Source organism: Podarcis tiliguerta (genome assembly GCF_965153285.1).
Source record: "Podarcis tiliguerta genome assembly, chromosome: 3".
Lineage (NCBI taxonomy): Eukaryota > Metazoa > Chordata > Lepidosauria > Squamata > Lacertidae > Podarcis > Podarcis tiliguerta.
In genome coordinates this window covers 7,845,576-7,858,142 of record NC_139536.1, presented here as the reverse complement: position 1 = coordinate 7,858,142, position 12,567 = coordinate 7,845,576, and the positions used below count along the sequence as shown (strand labels likewise).

The following is a 12,567-nucleotide window of genomic DNA, read 5'->3' as shown; positions in this document are numbered from 1 at the left end:
TGGGAAATTCTTTGAGATAGAGTGGTACCTCGGGTTACATACGCTTCAGGTTACATACGCTTCAGCTTACAGACTCCTCTAACCCAGAAATAGTTCCTCGGGTTAAGAACTTTGCTTCAGGATGAGAACAGAAATCGTGCTCCGGCGGCACAGCAGCAGCAGGAGGACCCATTAGCTAAAGTGTTGCTTCAGGTTAAGAACAGTTTCAGGTTAAGAACAGACCTCCGAAACTTATTAAGTACTTAACCTTAGGTACCACTGTATTGATGTATCTTCAGATAACATGCCTAAACAATTGGTTTTTAATCCAACAATGACCATCCAATCACAAAGGGATTTTGCTTATGGCAGGAGTGTGAGGCATTCAAGGAAAAGCATTTTTGCTCAGTGCAACATATCAGCAGAGAAGCTGAAGGTTACATGTTGTATGGTTCAGCATAGCATGGTGAGCTAGCATGGCAAAATGCTTGTGCATCTCTCTGTATACTTGTATCTTGCAAGGTTTACTTCAAAGCCCAGAACTGTATTACAGTAGTTTGGTTCAAGATGTACCAGCATCTTTTAAAGTTTATGTGGCTAGCATGTTTATTGTTGTCTTGTGCCGTAAGATAAGAAACACTTTCTACTCTAGACTGAAGTGGGTAATGGTGAGCCCAAGTTTCACATATTAAGGACTAACTGATTGCCAGAAGATCATGGCATCTCTGAATCCTTTGGAACAGATTTAGTGGTGCTGGCAGAGAGAGCAGAGGAAAGAAAACCTCCATTTCACAGGTGGATGTTTTTGTGAAAATGGGATCGTGCCACTGGGAATTGACTCCTAGTATTTAGACATCAAACTCTTCATTCTCCCTCCCTCATTATATGGAAATATGTGGATGGTATCTTCTCTGTTTTTCCAAAGTGTCTCACGGATTGGTCCGCCCTGAAGGCAAGAAATGTCATGGTCAATGCAAGTTAGCATGTGGCCACAGTGAATATGCAACAAGAGTCTGCTCTAATCCCGACTTTGTCTTCTGTTGTAAAAAGGAAGGTAATATTCCCATGCTTTGAATATGGTGGAGGAACAGTGATGAGAGGGGGCATTTCTGGGTCAGGATTCCAGCGGGTTGGTACATGCTGGTCTTTTGAAAAACCGTGGGAGATGGAACCCGTGTCTTTGAAAAGTTGGTGAATTTGCTGATATAGAGAAACTCATGGTTTTAGTTCATCAAATAACGGCTCAGACTTTGGTTTTGGAAATAACAGCCTCATATTATGTTTTCTTGGAGTAGACTTGTTTAGAGAGTACATTTGCTTTGCATTTCTCTATTTATGGGAAATGCTTTGAGATTTTGATGATTTCTTGTTCAGATAAAGTGCCTAAACAATTGACCAAAGCCTGAGAGAGATTGACTTGGATGTTTTATCCAACAATGTCCTTCCGATTGCAAAGAGACTTTTGCTTATGGCAGGAGTGTGAGGCATTCAAGGAAAAGAGTTTTTGCTCAGTGCAACATATCAGCAGAGAAGCTGAAGGTTACATGTTTGATGGTTCCGTATAGCATGGCAAAATGCTTGTGCATCTCTCTGTATACTTGCATTTCGCAAGGTTTACTTCTAAGCCCAGAAAGGTATTATAGTAGGCTAATTTAGGATGTACCAGCATCTTTTAAAGGTTATGTGGCTAGCATGTTTATGCTTGTCTTGTGCCATGGAACAATAAACACTTTCTAGTCTAAACTGTAGTGAGTGATGGTGGGCCCAAGTTTCACAGGTTAAGGACTACCTGACTGCTAAAAAATCATGGCATCTTTGAATACTTTGGAACAGATTTAATGGTGCTGGCAGAGAGAGCAGTGGAAAGAAAACCTCCATTTCACATGTGGTTGTTTTTGTGAAAATGGTGCCACAGGGAATAGACCCATAGTATGGAAAACCTCCATTTCACATGTGGTTGTTTTTGTGAAAATGGTGCCACAGGGAATAGACCCATAGTATTTAGAGATCAAATGGGACATGGGTGGCGCTGTGGGTTAAACCACAGAGCCTAGGACTTGCAGATCAGAAGGTCGGCAGTTCGAATCTCTGCAATAGGGTGAGCTGGACTGGACCTAATGGTCAGGGGTCCCTTTACCTTTACCTATTTAGATATCAGACTCTTAATTTTCCCTCCCTCATTATATGGAAAGATGTGAATGGTATCTTCTCTGTTTTTCTAAAGTGTCTCACGGTTTTGTCCGCCCTGAAGGCAAGAAATGTCATGGTCAATGCAAGGTAACATGTGGCCACAGTGAATATGCATCTTCAACAAGAGTCTGCTCTAATCCTGACTTTGTCTTCTGTTGTAAAAAGCAAGGTAATATTCCCATGCTTTTAATGTGGTGGAGGAACAATGATGGGGGGGGGGGGAGATTTCTGGGTCAGTATTCCAGCGGGTGGGTACCTGCTGGTCTTGAGAAAAACCGTGGGAGATGGAACCCGTGTCTTAGAAAAGCTGTTGAATTTGCTGGGATATAAAATCCTGTTCATCAAAGAAATAGGCAGAGCTGTCCGTTTATTTTCATAAATGGGCAGCCTTTTCTAACTTCAAAGAAATGGACTTATGGGGTTGTATCCAACAAACTCATCCCACTTCTGCAAGAACTTCTGTTTGTAAGCAGCTTGTGGATGGCACAAGGTGATATAGGAAAAAGACAAGGAGAGATGTTCCATTCCTCAGGTTGAAGTCATTGTTCCAATGTGAATGAATTCATTGGATAGAAACCATGGTATTTAGAAATTAAACCGCTTATTAAAAATATATATTTTCTATGTGCATGGGAAGATATTGATGGTATCTTCTCTGTTTTTCCAAAGTGTCTCACGGATTGGTCCGCCCTGAAGGCAAGAAATGTCATGGTCAATGCAAGGTAACATGTGGCCACAGTGAATATGCATCTTCAACAAGAGTCTGCTCTAATCCCGACTTTGTCTTCTGTTGTAAAAAGCAAGGTAATATTCCCATGCTTTTAATGTGCTGGAGGAACTATGATGAATGGGGGGATTTCTGGGTCAGGATTCCCGTGGGTGGGTACCTGCTGGTCTCCAAAAACAGTTGGAGATGGAACCAGCTGAAAATCTCTTGAATTTGCAAGGATGCATAAAATCATGGTTTGGGTTCAGCAAATAAATGGGGAAATGGCCGCATTGGTTATACTTGGAAATAGAAACCTTATGACTTTGAGATGTTGATGATCTCTTGATCTCTGTTCATGTAAAGTCTCCCGACGACTGAACAAAAAATGTTTGGGTACGTGCAAGTCAAGTTGTTCCCATGGTGAAAATGTGTCATCAAGAAGATCTTGCTCTGCTCCCGGCTTTGTCCTTTGCTGCCAAAAGCCAGATAACATCACAATACTTTCTTTGTGCTAGAAGAACTATTATCTACATATATTCTTCCAAAAGCATCTCAGAAACATGGTGTCACCACTGAAGAGACCTGTTCTCGTGTTGCCAGCTTCCAGACCTCTTGTGGAAGAGGCACACAAAGACAGGCCTCAGATTATAATTAAAGGGTCCAGGCTGGTTCATATGGGAAGAGGCGGTTCTTGAGGTATTGTGATCCTGAGCTGTGTAAGGCTTTATAAGTAAAACCAGCAATTTGAATTGGGTCCCAAAACTAACCGGCAGCCAGTGCAGTCAGGCTAGGATTAGTGTGATATGCTCAAACCGCCTTGCCCTTGTGAGCAACCTGGCCACTGAATTCTGCAGCGGCTTAAGTTTCCAAAGCAATTTCAGAGGCAGCCCTATATATAATGTGCTGCAATAATCTAACACAGACGTTAAAAAGGACCCCTGATAGTTAAGTCCAGTTGCGAATGACTCTGGGGTTGTGGCGCTCATCTCGCTATGTTGGCTGAGGGAGCTGACGTTTGTCCGCAGACAGTTTTTCTGGGTCATGCGGCCAGCATGACTAAGTCGTTTCTGGCAAAACCAGAGCAGCACACGGATATGCCGTTTAGCTTCTTGCCAGAGTGGTACCTGTTTATCTAATTGCACTTGACGTGCTTTCGAACTGCTAGGTTAGCAGGAGCTGGGACAGAGCAACGGGAGCTCACCCTGTTGTGGGGATTCGAACCGCCGACCTTCCGATCGGCAAGCCCAAGGCTCAGTGGTTTACACCACAGCGCCACCCACATCCCAAACATATAGGTTGTTGTTGTTGTTGTTTAGTTGTTTAGTCATGTCTGACTGTTCATGACCCCATGGACCAGAGCATGCCAGGCACTCTTGTCTTCCACTGCCTCCCATAGCTTGGTCAAACTCATCTTCGTAGCTTTGGTTACCAGAGTATAAATGACAGAAGTTCGGCTGTCACTGTCCAAATAGGGGTGCAGCTGGGCCACTATCTGAAGCTGATGGAAAGCACTTTGGGCCACTGAGGCCGCCTGAGCCTCAAGCAACAGCAAAGTACTATGTAGCTGCTCCTTCATATGGAGTGCAATCCCATCGAAAGCAGGCAACCTCCCATCCATCTAGTCAATGGAAGCACCCACTAACAGTGCTTCAGTCTTATATGGCTTGAGCTTCAGTTTGTTATATACTCAGGGAGTTCTTTGTAATCCACACAGTGTGTGGAAATTCCAACAAATCTTGCTTTCTAAGGAATTGCAGAGTAGAGAAGCATTGCTGTGAAGCCAAATGAATGCTTGTAAGAATGGCTTTTAACGCCTTTTGGATTTGCAGAGATTACATGTTGAGGTCAATGCAAATCAAGATGCTCCAGTGCTGGAAATATGTCTTCCCTGTGATAATGCTGCCTACATCTTCTGTTGTAAAAAGCCAAATAAAAGAGACTTTCTGCATCAGGATACCAAGGGCTGGGTAGATGCTGCTCTTGTGAAAAACAGTGAGAGGTGGTCAGACCTCACCTGGAGTACTGTGTCCAGTTCTGGGCACCACAGTTCAAGAAGGACATTGACAAACTGGAACGTGTCCAGAGGAGGGCAACCAAAATGGTCAAAGGCCTGGAAACGATGCCTTATGAGGAACGGCTAAGGGAGCTGGGCATGTTTAGCCTGGAGAAGAGGAGGTTAAGGGGTGATATGATAGCCATGTTCAAATATATAAAAGGATGTCACATAGAGGAGGGAGAAAGGTTGTTTTCTGCTGCTCCAGAGAAGCGGACACGGAGCAATGGATCCAAACTACAAGAAAGAAGATTCCACCTAAACATTAGGAAGAACTTCCTGACAGTAAGAGCTGTTCGACAGTGGAATTTGCTGCCAAGGAGTGTGGTGGAGTCTCCTTCTTTGGAGGTCTTTAAGCAGAGGCTTGACAACCATATGTCAGGAGTGCTCTGATGGTGTTTCCTGCTTGGCAGGGGGTTGGACTCGATGGCCCTTGTGGTCTCTTCCAACTCTATGATTCTATGATTATGAGTGTCTTTGAAAAGCCCTTGAATTTGCAGGAATACAGAAACTCATGGTTTGGGTTCATCCAAGAAACAGAGGAAAAGGTGCTCTCTGGTTGTTTTTGTTAGTGGAAACCTTATATGACTTTTTTGAAGTGGGTTTATGGTACGGAGAGGTTCAATTCTTTTTGTGCATGTGGAATTTTTAATACTATGGGGAAATGCTCTGAGATGTTGATGATCTCTTGTCTTCTCTTTTGATAAAGTGCCCCAAAGATTGCCTGACCCTGTAGCTAAGCAACCTGAGTGTGTATGCAAGTTCAGATGTTCCTATGATGAAGATGCAAATTCAGAAGCATTGTGCCCGATTCCTGGCTTTGTTTTCTGCTGTAAAATTACGACAGGTAATGTTTCTATTTATTTATCACAGGGCAGAAAAAATGTAATATCTGGACAAAGGCTACCAATGGTGGGAACGTTTTTTTTTTTTAATTTTATTAAAAAATCAAAAGTACAAAATTACAAGTGCACAGAGTGAGGTAAGACACAAAGAAGAAGAAGAAACGGAAAATAGTACCTAATGGGGGGGGGGGGACGGGACAAAACAACAACAACCAAAAGATTTTGTGTACCTTGCGAAATGGGGAGGGGAAGTGGGGAATTTGCTGAGATACCAAAACTCATGGTTTTAGTTAATCAAATAACTGCTCAAACTTTGCTTTTGTAAATAAAAATCTCATATATATTTTTCTTGCAGTAGACTTGTTTTGAGCGAGTATATTTGCTTTGTATTTTCTCTATTTATGGGAAATTCTTTGAGATACAGTGGTATCTCGGGTTACATACGCTTCAGGTTACATACACTTCAGCTTACAGACTCCTCTAACCCAGAAATAGTACCTCGGGTTAAGAACTTTGCTTCAGGATGAGAACAGAAATCGTGCTCCGGCAGTGCAGCAGCAGCAGGAGGACCCATTAGCTAAAGTGTTGCTTCAGGTTAAGAACAGTTTCAGGTTAAGAACAGACCTCCAAAACTTATTAAGTACTTAACCTTAGGTACCACTGTATTGATGTATCTTCAGATAACATGCCTAAACAATTGGTTTTTAATCCAACAATGACCATCCAATCACAAAGGGATTTTGCTTATGGCAGGAGTGTGAGGCATTCAAGGAAAAGAGTTTTTGCTCAGTGCAACATATCAGCAGAGAAGCTGAAGGTTACATGTTGTATGGTTCAGCATAGCATGGTGAGCTAGCATGGCAAAATGCTTGTGCATCTCTCTGTATACTTGTATCTTGCAAGGTTCACTTCAAAGCCCAGAACAGTATTACCGTAGATTAGTTCAAGATGTACCAGCATCTTTTAAAGTTTATGTGGCTAGCATGTTTATTCTTGTCTTGTGCCGTAAGATAAGAAACACTTTCTACTCTAGACTGAAGTGGGTGATGGTGAGCCCAAGTTTCACATATTAAGGACTAACTGATTGCCAGAAGATCATGGCATCTCTGAATCCTTTGGAACAGATTTAGTGGTGCTGGCAGAGAGAGCAGAGGAAAAAAAACCTCCATTTCACAGGTGGATGTTTTTGTGAAAATGGGATCGTGCCACTGGGAATTGACTCCTAGTATTTAGACATCAAACTCTTCATTCTCCCTCCCTCATTCTATGGAAAGATGTGGATGGTATCTTCTCTGTTTTTCCAAAGTGTCTCACGGATTGGTCCGCCCTGAAGGCAAGAAATGTCATGGTCAATGCAAGTTAGCATGTGGACACAGTGAATATGCAACCAGAGTCTGCTCTAATCCCGACTTTGTCTTCTGTTGTAAAAAGGAAGGTAATCTTCCCATGCTTTTAATGTGGTGGAGGAACAGTGATGAGAGGGGGCATTTCTGGGTCAGGATTCCAGTGGGGGGGTACATGCTGGTCTTTTGAAAAACAGTGGGAGGTGGAACCCGTGTCTTTGAAAAGTTGGTGAATTTGCTGATATAGAGAAACTCATGGTTTTAGTTCATCAAATAACGGCTCAGACTTTGGTTTTGGAAATAACAGCCTCATATGATGTTTTCTTGGAGTAGACTTGTTTAGAGAGTACATTTGCTTTGCATTTCTCTATTTATGGGAAATGCTTTGAGATTTTGATGATTTCCTGTTCAGATAAAGTGCCTAAACAATTGACCAAAGCCTGAGAGAGATTGACTTGGATGTTTTATCCAACAATGTCCTTCCGATTGCAAAGAGACTTTTGCTTATGGCAGGAGTGTGAGGCATTCAAGGAAAAGAGTTTTTGCTCAGTGCAACATATCAGCAGAGAAGCTGAAGGTTACATGTTTTAAGGTTCAGTATAGCATGGCAAAATGCTTGTGCACCTCGGGGGCTCTCCATCCAGTGCCCCCACCCCCTCCTTCTTTACAAACTTGGGGGTGTTTTGTTGGGCACCGCAGATGAGACTGCATCTTCCCTTCCACCAGGAAGAATTTGGGAGGTTGATTGCTCCCATGTTAGCCTCTAAATTACCTCACGGGAGCTGGAGAGATGGTATTGTTGGCCATCTTCTGTGGCGCCCCTAGCGGAGCCTCCTTTGGAACAGATTTAGTGGTGCTGGCAGAGACAGCAGAGGAAAGAAAACCTCCATTTCACAGGTGGATGTTTTGGTGAAAATGGTATGGTGCTAGCATGTCTTGTGCCATGAGACAATAAACACTTTCTAGTCTAAACTGTAGTGAGTGATGGTGGGCCCAAGTTTCACATATTAAGGACTAACTGATTGCCAGAAGATCATGGCATCTCTGAATCCTTTGGAACAGATTTAATGGTGCTGGCAGATAGAGCAGTGGAAAGAAAACCTCCATTTCACATGTAGTTGTTTTGTGAAAATGGTGCCACAGGGAATAGACCCATAGTATTTAGACATCAAATGGGACATGGGTGGCGCTGTGGGTTAAACCACAGAGCCTAGGACTTGCCGATCAGAAGGTCGGCAGTTCGAATCTCCGCAATGGACCTAATGGTCAGGGGTCCCTTTACCTTTACCTATTTAGATAACAGACTCTTAATTTTCCCTCCCTTATTATATGGAAAGATGTGGATGGTATCTTCTCTGTTTTTCTAAAGTGTCTCACGGATTTGTCCGCCCTGAAGGCAAGAAATGTCATGGTCAATGCAAGGTAACATGTGGCCACAGTGAATATGCATCTTCAACAAGAGTCTGCTCTAATCCCGACTTTGTCTTCTGTTGTAAAAAGCAAGGTAATGTTCCCATGCTTTTAATGTGCTGGAGGAACTATGATGAGGGGGGGGGGTGATTTCTGGGTCAGTATTCCAGCGGGTGGGTACATGCTGGTCTTGAGAAAAACCGTGGGAGATGGAACCCGTGTCTTAGAAAAGCTGTTGAATTTGCTGGGATATAGAATCCTGTTCATCAAAGAAATAGGCAGAGCTGTCCGTTTATTTTCATAAATGGGCAGCCTTTTCTAACTTCAAAGAAATGGACTTATGGGGTTGTATCCAACAAACTCATCCCACTTGTGCAAGACCTTCTGTTTGTAAGCAGCTTGTGGATGGCACAAGGTGATATAGGAAAAAGACAGCGAGAGATGTTCCATTCCTCAGGTTGAAGTCATTGTTACAATGTGAATGAATTCATTGGATACAAACCATGGTATTTAGCAATTAAACGGCTTTTTAAAAATATATATTTTCTATGTGCATGGGAAGATATTGATGGTATCTTCTCTGTTTTTCCCAAAGTGTCTCACGGATTGGTCCGCCCTGAAGGCAAGAAATGTCATGGTCAATGCAAGGTAACATGTGGCCACAGTGAATATGCATCTTCAACAAGAGTCTGCTCTAATCCCGACTTTGTCTTCTGTTGTAAAAAGCAAGGTAATATTCCCATGCTTTGCCTCCAAAAGCCAGATAACATCACAATACTTTCTTTCTGCTAGAAGAACTATTATATACATATATTCTTCCAAAAGCATCTCAGAAACATGGTGTCACCACTGAAGAGACCTGTTCTCGTGTTGCCAGCTTCCAGACCTCTTGTGGAAGAGGCACACAAAGACAGGCCTCAGATTATAATCAAAGGCTGGTTCATATGGGAAGAGGCGGTTCTTGAGGTATTGTGATCCTGAGCTGTGTAAGGCTTTATAAGTAAAACCAGCAATTTGAATTGGGTCCCAAAACTAACCGGCAGCCAGTGCAGTCAGGCTACGATTAGTGTGATATATTCAAACCGCCTTGCCCTTGTGAGCAACCTGGCCACTGCAGCGGCTTAAGTTTCCAAAGCAATTTCAGAGGCAGCCCTATATATAATGTGCTGCAATAATCTAACACAGACGTTAAAAAGGACCCCTGATAGTTAAGTCCAGTTGCGAATGACTCTGGGGTTGTGGCGCTCATCTCGCTATACTGGCTGAGGGAGCTGACGTTTGTCTGCAGATAGTTTTTCTGGGTCATGCGGCCAGCATGACTAAGTCGTTTCTGGCGAAACCAGAGCAGCGCACGGATATGCCGTTTACCTTCTTGCCAGAGTGGTACCTGTTTATCTAATTGCACTTGCCGTGCTTTCGAACTGCTAGGTTAGCAGGAGCTGGGACAGAGCAACGGGAGCTCACCCTGTTGTGGAGATTCGAACTGCCGACCTTCCGATCGGCAAGCCCAAGGCTCAGTGGTTTACACCACAGCGCCACCCACATCCCAAACATATAGGTTGTTGTTGTTGTTTAGTTGTTTAGTCATGTCTGACTGTTTGTGACCCCATGGACCAGAGCATGCCAGGCACTCTTGTCTTCCACTGCCTCCCATAGCTTGGTCAAACTCATCTTCGTAGCTTTGGTTACCAGAGTATAAATGACAGAAGTTCGGCTGTCACTGTCCAAATAGGGGTGCAGCTGGGCCACTATCTGAAGCTGATGGAAAGCACTTTGGGCCACTGAGGCCGCCTGAGCCTCAAGCAACAGCAAAGTACTATGTAGCTGCTCCTTCAGATGGAGTGTAATCCCATCGAAAGCAGGCAACCTCCCATCCATCTAGTCTATGGAACCACCCACTAAGAGTGCTTCAGTCTTATATGGCTTGAGCTTCAGTTTGTTATATACTCAGGGAGTTCTTTGTAATCCACACAGTGTGTGGAAATTCCAACAAATCTTGCTTTCTAAGGAATTGCAGAGTAGACAGGCATTGCTGTGAAGCCAAATGAATGCTTGTAAGAATGGCTTTTAACACCTTTTGGATTTGCAGAGATTACATATTGAGGTCAATGCAAATCAAGATGCTCCAGTGCTGGAAATATGTCTTCCACAAGAGCCTGTGATAATGCTGCCTACATCTTCTGTTGTAAAAAGCCAAATAAAAGAGACTTTCTGGATCAGGATACCAAGGGGTGGGTAGATGCTGCTCTTGTGAAAAACAGTGAGAGGTGGAAGGAGTGTCTTTGAAAAGCCCTTGAATTTGCAGGAATACAGAAACTCATGGTTTGGGTTCATCAAAGAAACCGAGGAAAAGGTGCTCTCTGGTTGTTTTTGTTAGTGGAAACCTTATATGACTTTTTTGAAGTGGGTTTATGGTACGGAGAGGTTAAATTCTTTTTGTGCATGTGGAATTTTTAATACTATGGGGAAATGCTCTGAGATGTTGATGATCTCTTGTCTTCTCTTTTGATAAAGTGCCCCAAAGATTGCCTGACCCTGTAGCTAAGCAACCTGAGTGTGTATGCAAGTTCAGATGTTCCTATGATGAAGATGCAAATTCAGAAGCATTGTGCCCGATTCCTGGCTTTGTTTTCTGCTGTAAAATTACGACAGGTAATGTTTCTATTTATTTATCACAGGGCAGAAAAAATGTAATATCTGGTCAAATGCTACCAATGGTGGGAACGGTTGTTTTTTTTAAAACTTTATTAAAAAATCAAAAGTACAAAATTACAAGTGCACAGAGTGAGGTAAGACACAAAGAAGAAGAAGAAACGGAAAATAGTACCTATGTGGGGGGGGGGGGGACGGACAAAACAACAACAACCAAAATATTTTGTGTACCTTGCGAAATGGGGAGGGGAAATGGGGAATTTGCTGAGATACCAAAACTCATGGTTTTAGTTAATCAAATAACTGCTCAAACTTTGCTTTTGTAAATAAAAATCTCATATTTTTTTTCTTGCAGTAGACTTGTTTTGAGCGACTATATTTGCTTTGTATTTTCTCTATTTATGGGAAATTCTTTGAGATACAGTGGTACCTCGGGTTACATACGCTTCAGGTTACATACGCTTCAGCTTACAGACTCCTCTAACCCAGAAATAGTACCTCGGGTTAAGAACTTTGCTTCAGGATGAGAACAGAAATCGTGCTCCGGCGGCTCAGCAGCAGCAGGAGGACCCATTAGCTAAAGTGTTGCTTCAGGTTAAGAACAGTTTCAGGTTAAGAACAGACCTCCGAAACTTATTAAGTACTTAACCTTAGGTACCACTGTATTGATGTATCTTCAGATAACATGCCTAAACAATTGGTTTTTAATCCAACAATGACCATCCAATCACAAAGGGATTTTGCTTATGGCAGGAGTGTGAGTCATTCAAGGAAAAGCATTTTTGCTCAGTGCAACATATCAGCAGAGAAGCTGAAGGTTACATGTTGTATGGTTCAGCATAGCATGGTGAGCTAGCATGGCAAAATGCTTGTGCATCTCTCTGTATACTTGTATCTTGCAAGGTTTACTTCAAAGCCCAGAACTGTATTACAGTAGATTAGTTCAAGATGTACCAGCATCTTTTAAAGTTTATGTGGCTAGCATGTTTATTCTTGTCTTGTGCCGTAAGATAAGAAACACTTTCTACTCTAGACTGAAGTGGGGGATGGTGAGCCCAAGTTTCACATATTAAGGACTAACTGATTGCCAGAAGATCATGGCATTTCTGAATCCTTTGGAACAGATTTTGTGGTGCTGGCAGAGAGAGCAGAGGAAAGAAAACCTCCATTTCACAGGTGGATGTTTTTGTGAAAATGGGATCGTGTCACTGGGAATTGACTCCTAGTATTTAGACATCAAACTCTTCATTCTCCCTCCCTCATTATATGGAAAGATGTGGATGGTATCTTCTCTGTTTTTCCAAAGTGTCTCATGGATTGGTCCGCCCTGAAGGCAAGAAATGTCATGGTCAGTGCAAGTTAGCATGTGACCACAGTGAATATGCA

The 12,567-nt window shown here is 42.8% G+C and overlaps 1 protein-coding gene and 1 long non-coding RNA gene across 2 annotated transcripts in view; both read left to right on the top strand.

Moving 5' to 3' along the window:
• LOC310673917 (uncharacterized protein) overlaps window positions 1-12,567 on the top strand; it is a 45,987-nt gene that overhangs the window by 21,235 nt on the left and 12,185 nt on the right. The gene's annotated exons all lie outside the window — the stretch shown is intronic.
• On the top strand, window positions 2,212-5,835 carry LOC310674020. Its single transcript, XR_014509324.1, has 3 exons — window positions 2,212-2,338; window positions 2,839-2,973; window positions 5,641-5,835. It is a non-coding gene; the product is annotated as an uncharacterized lncRNA (long non-coding RNA).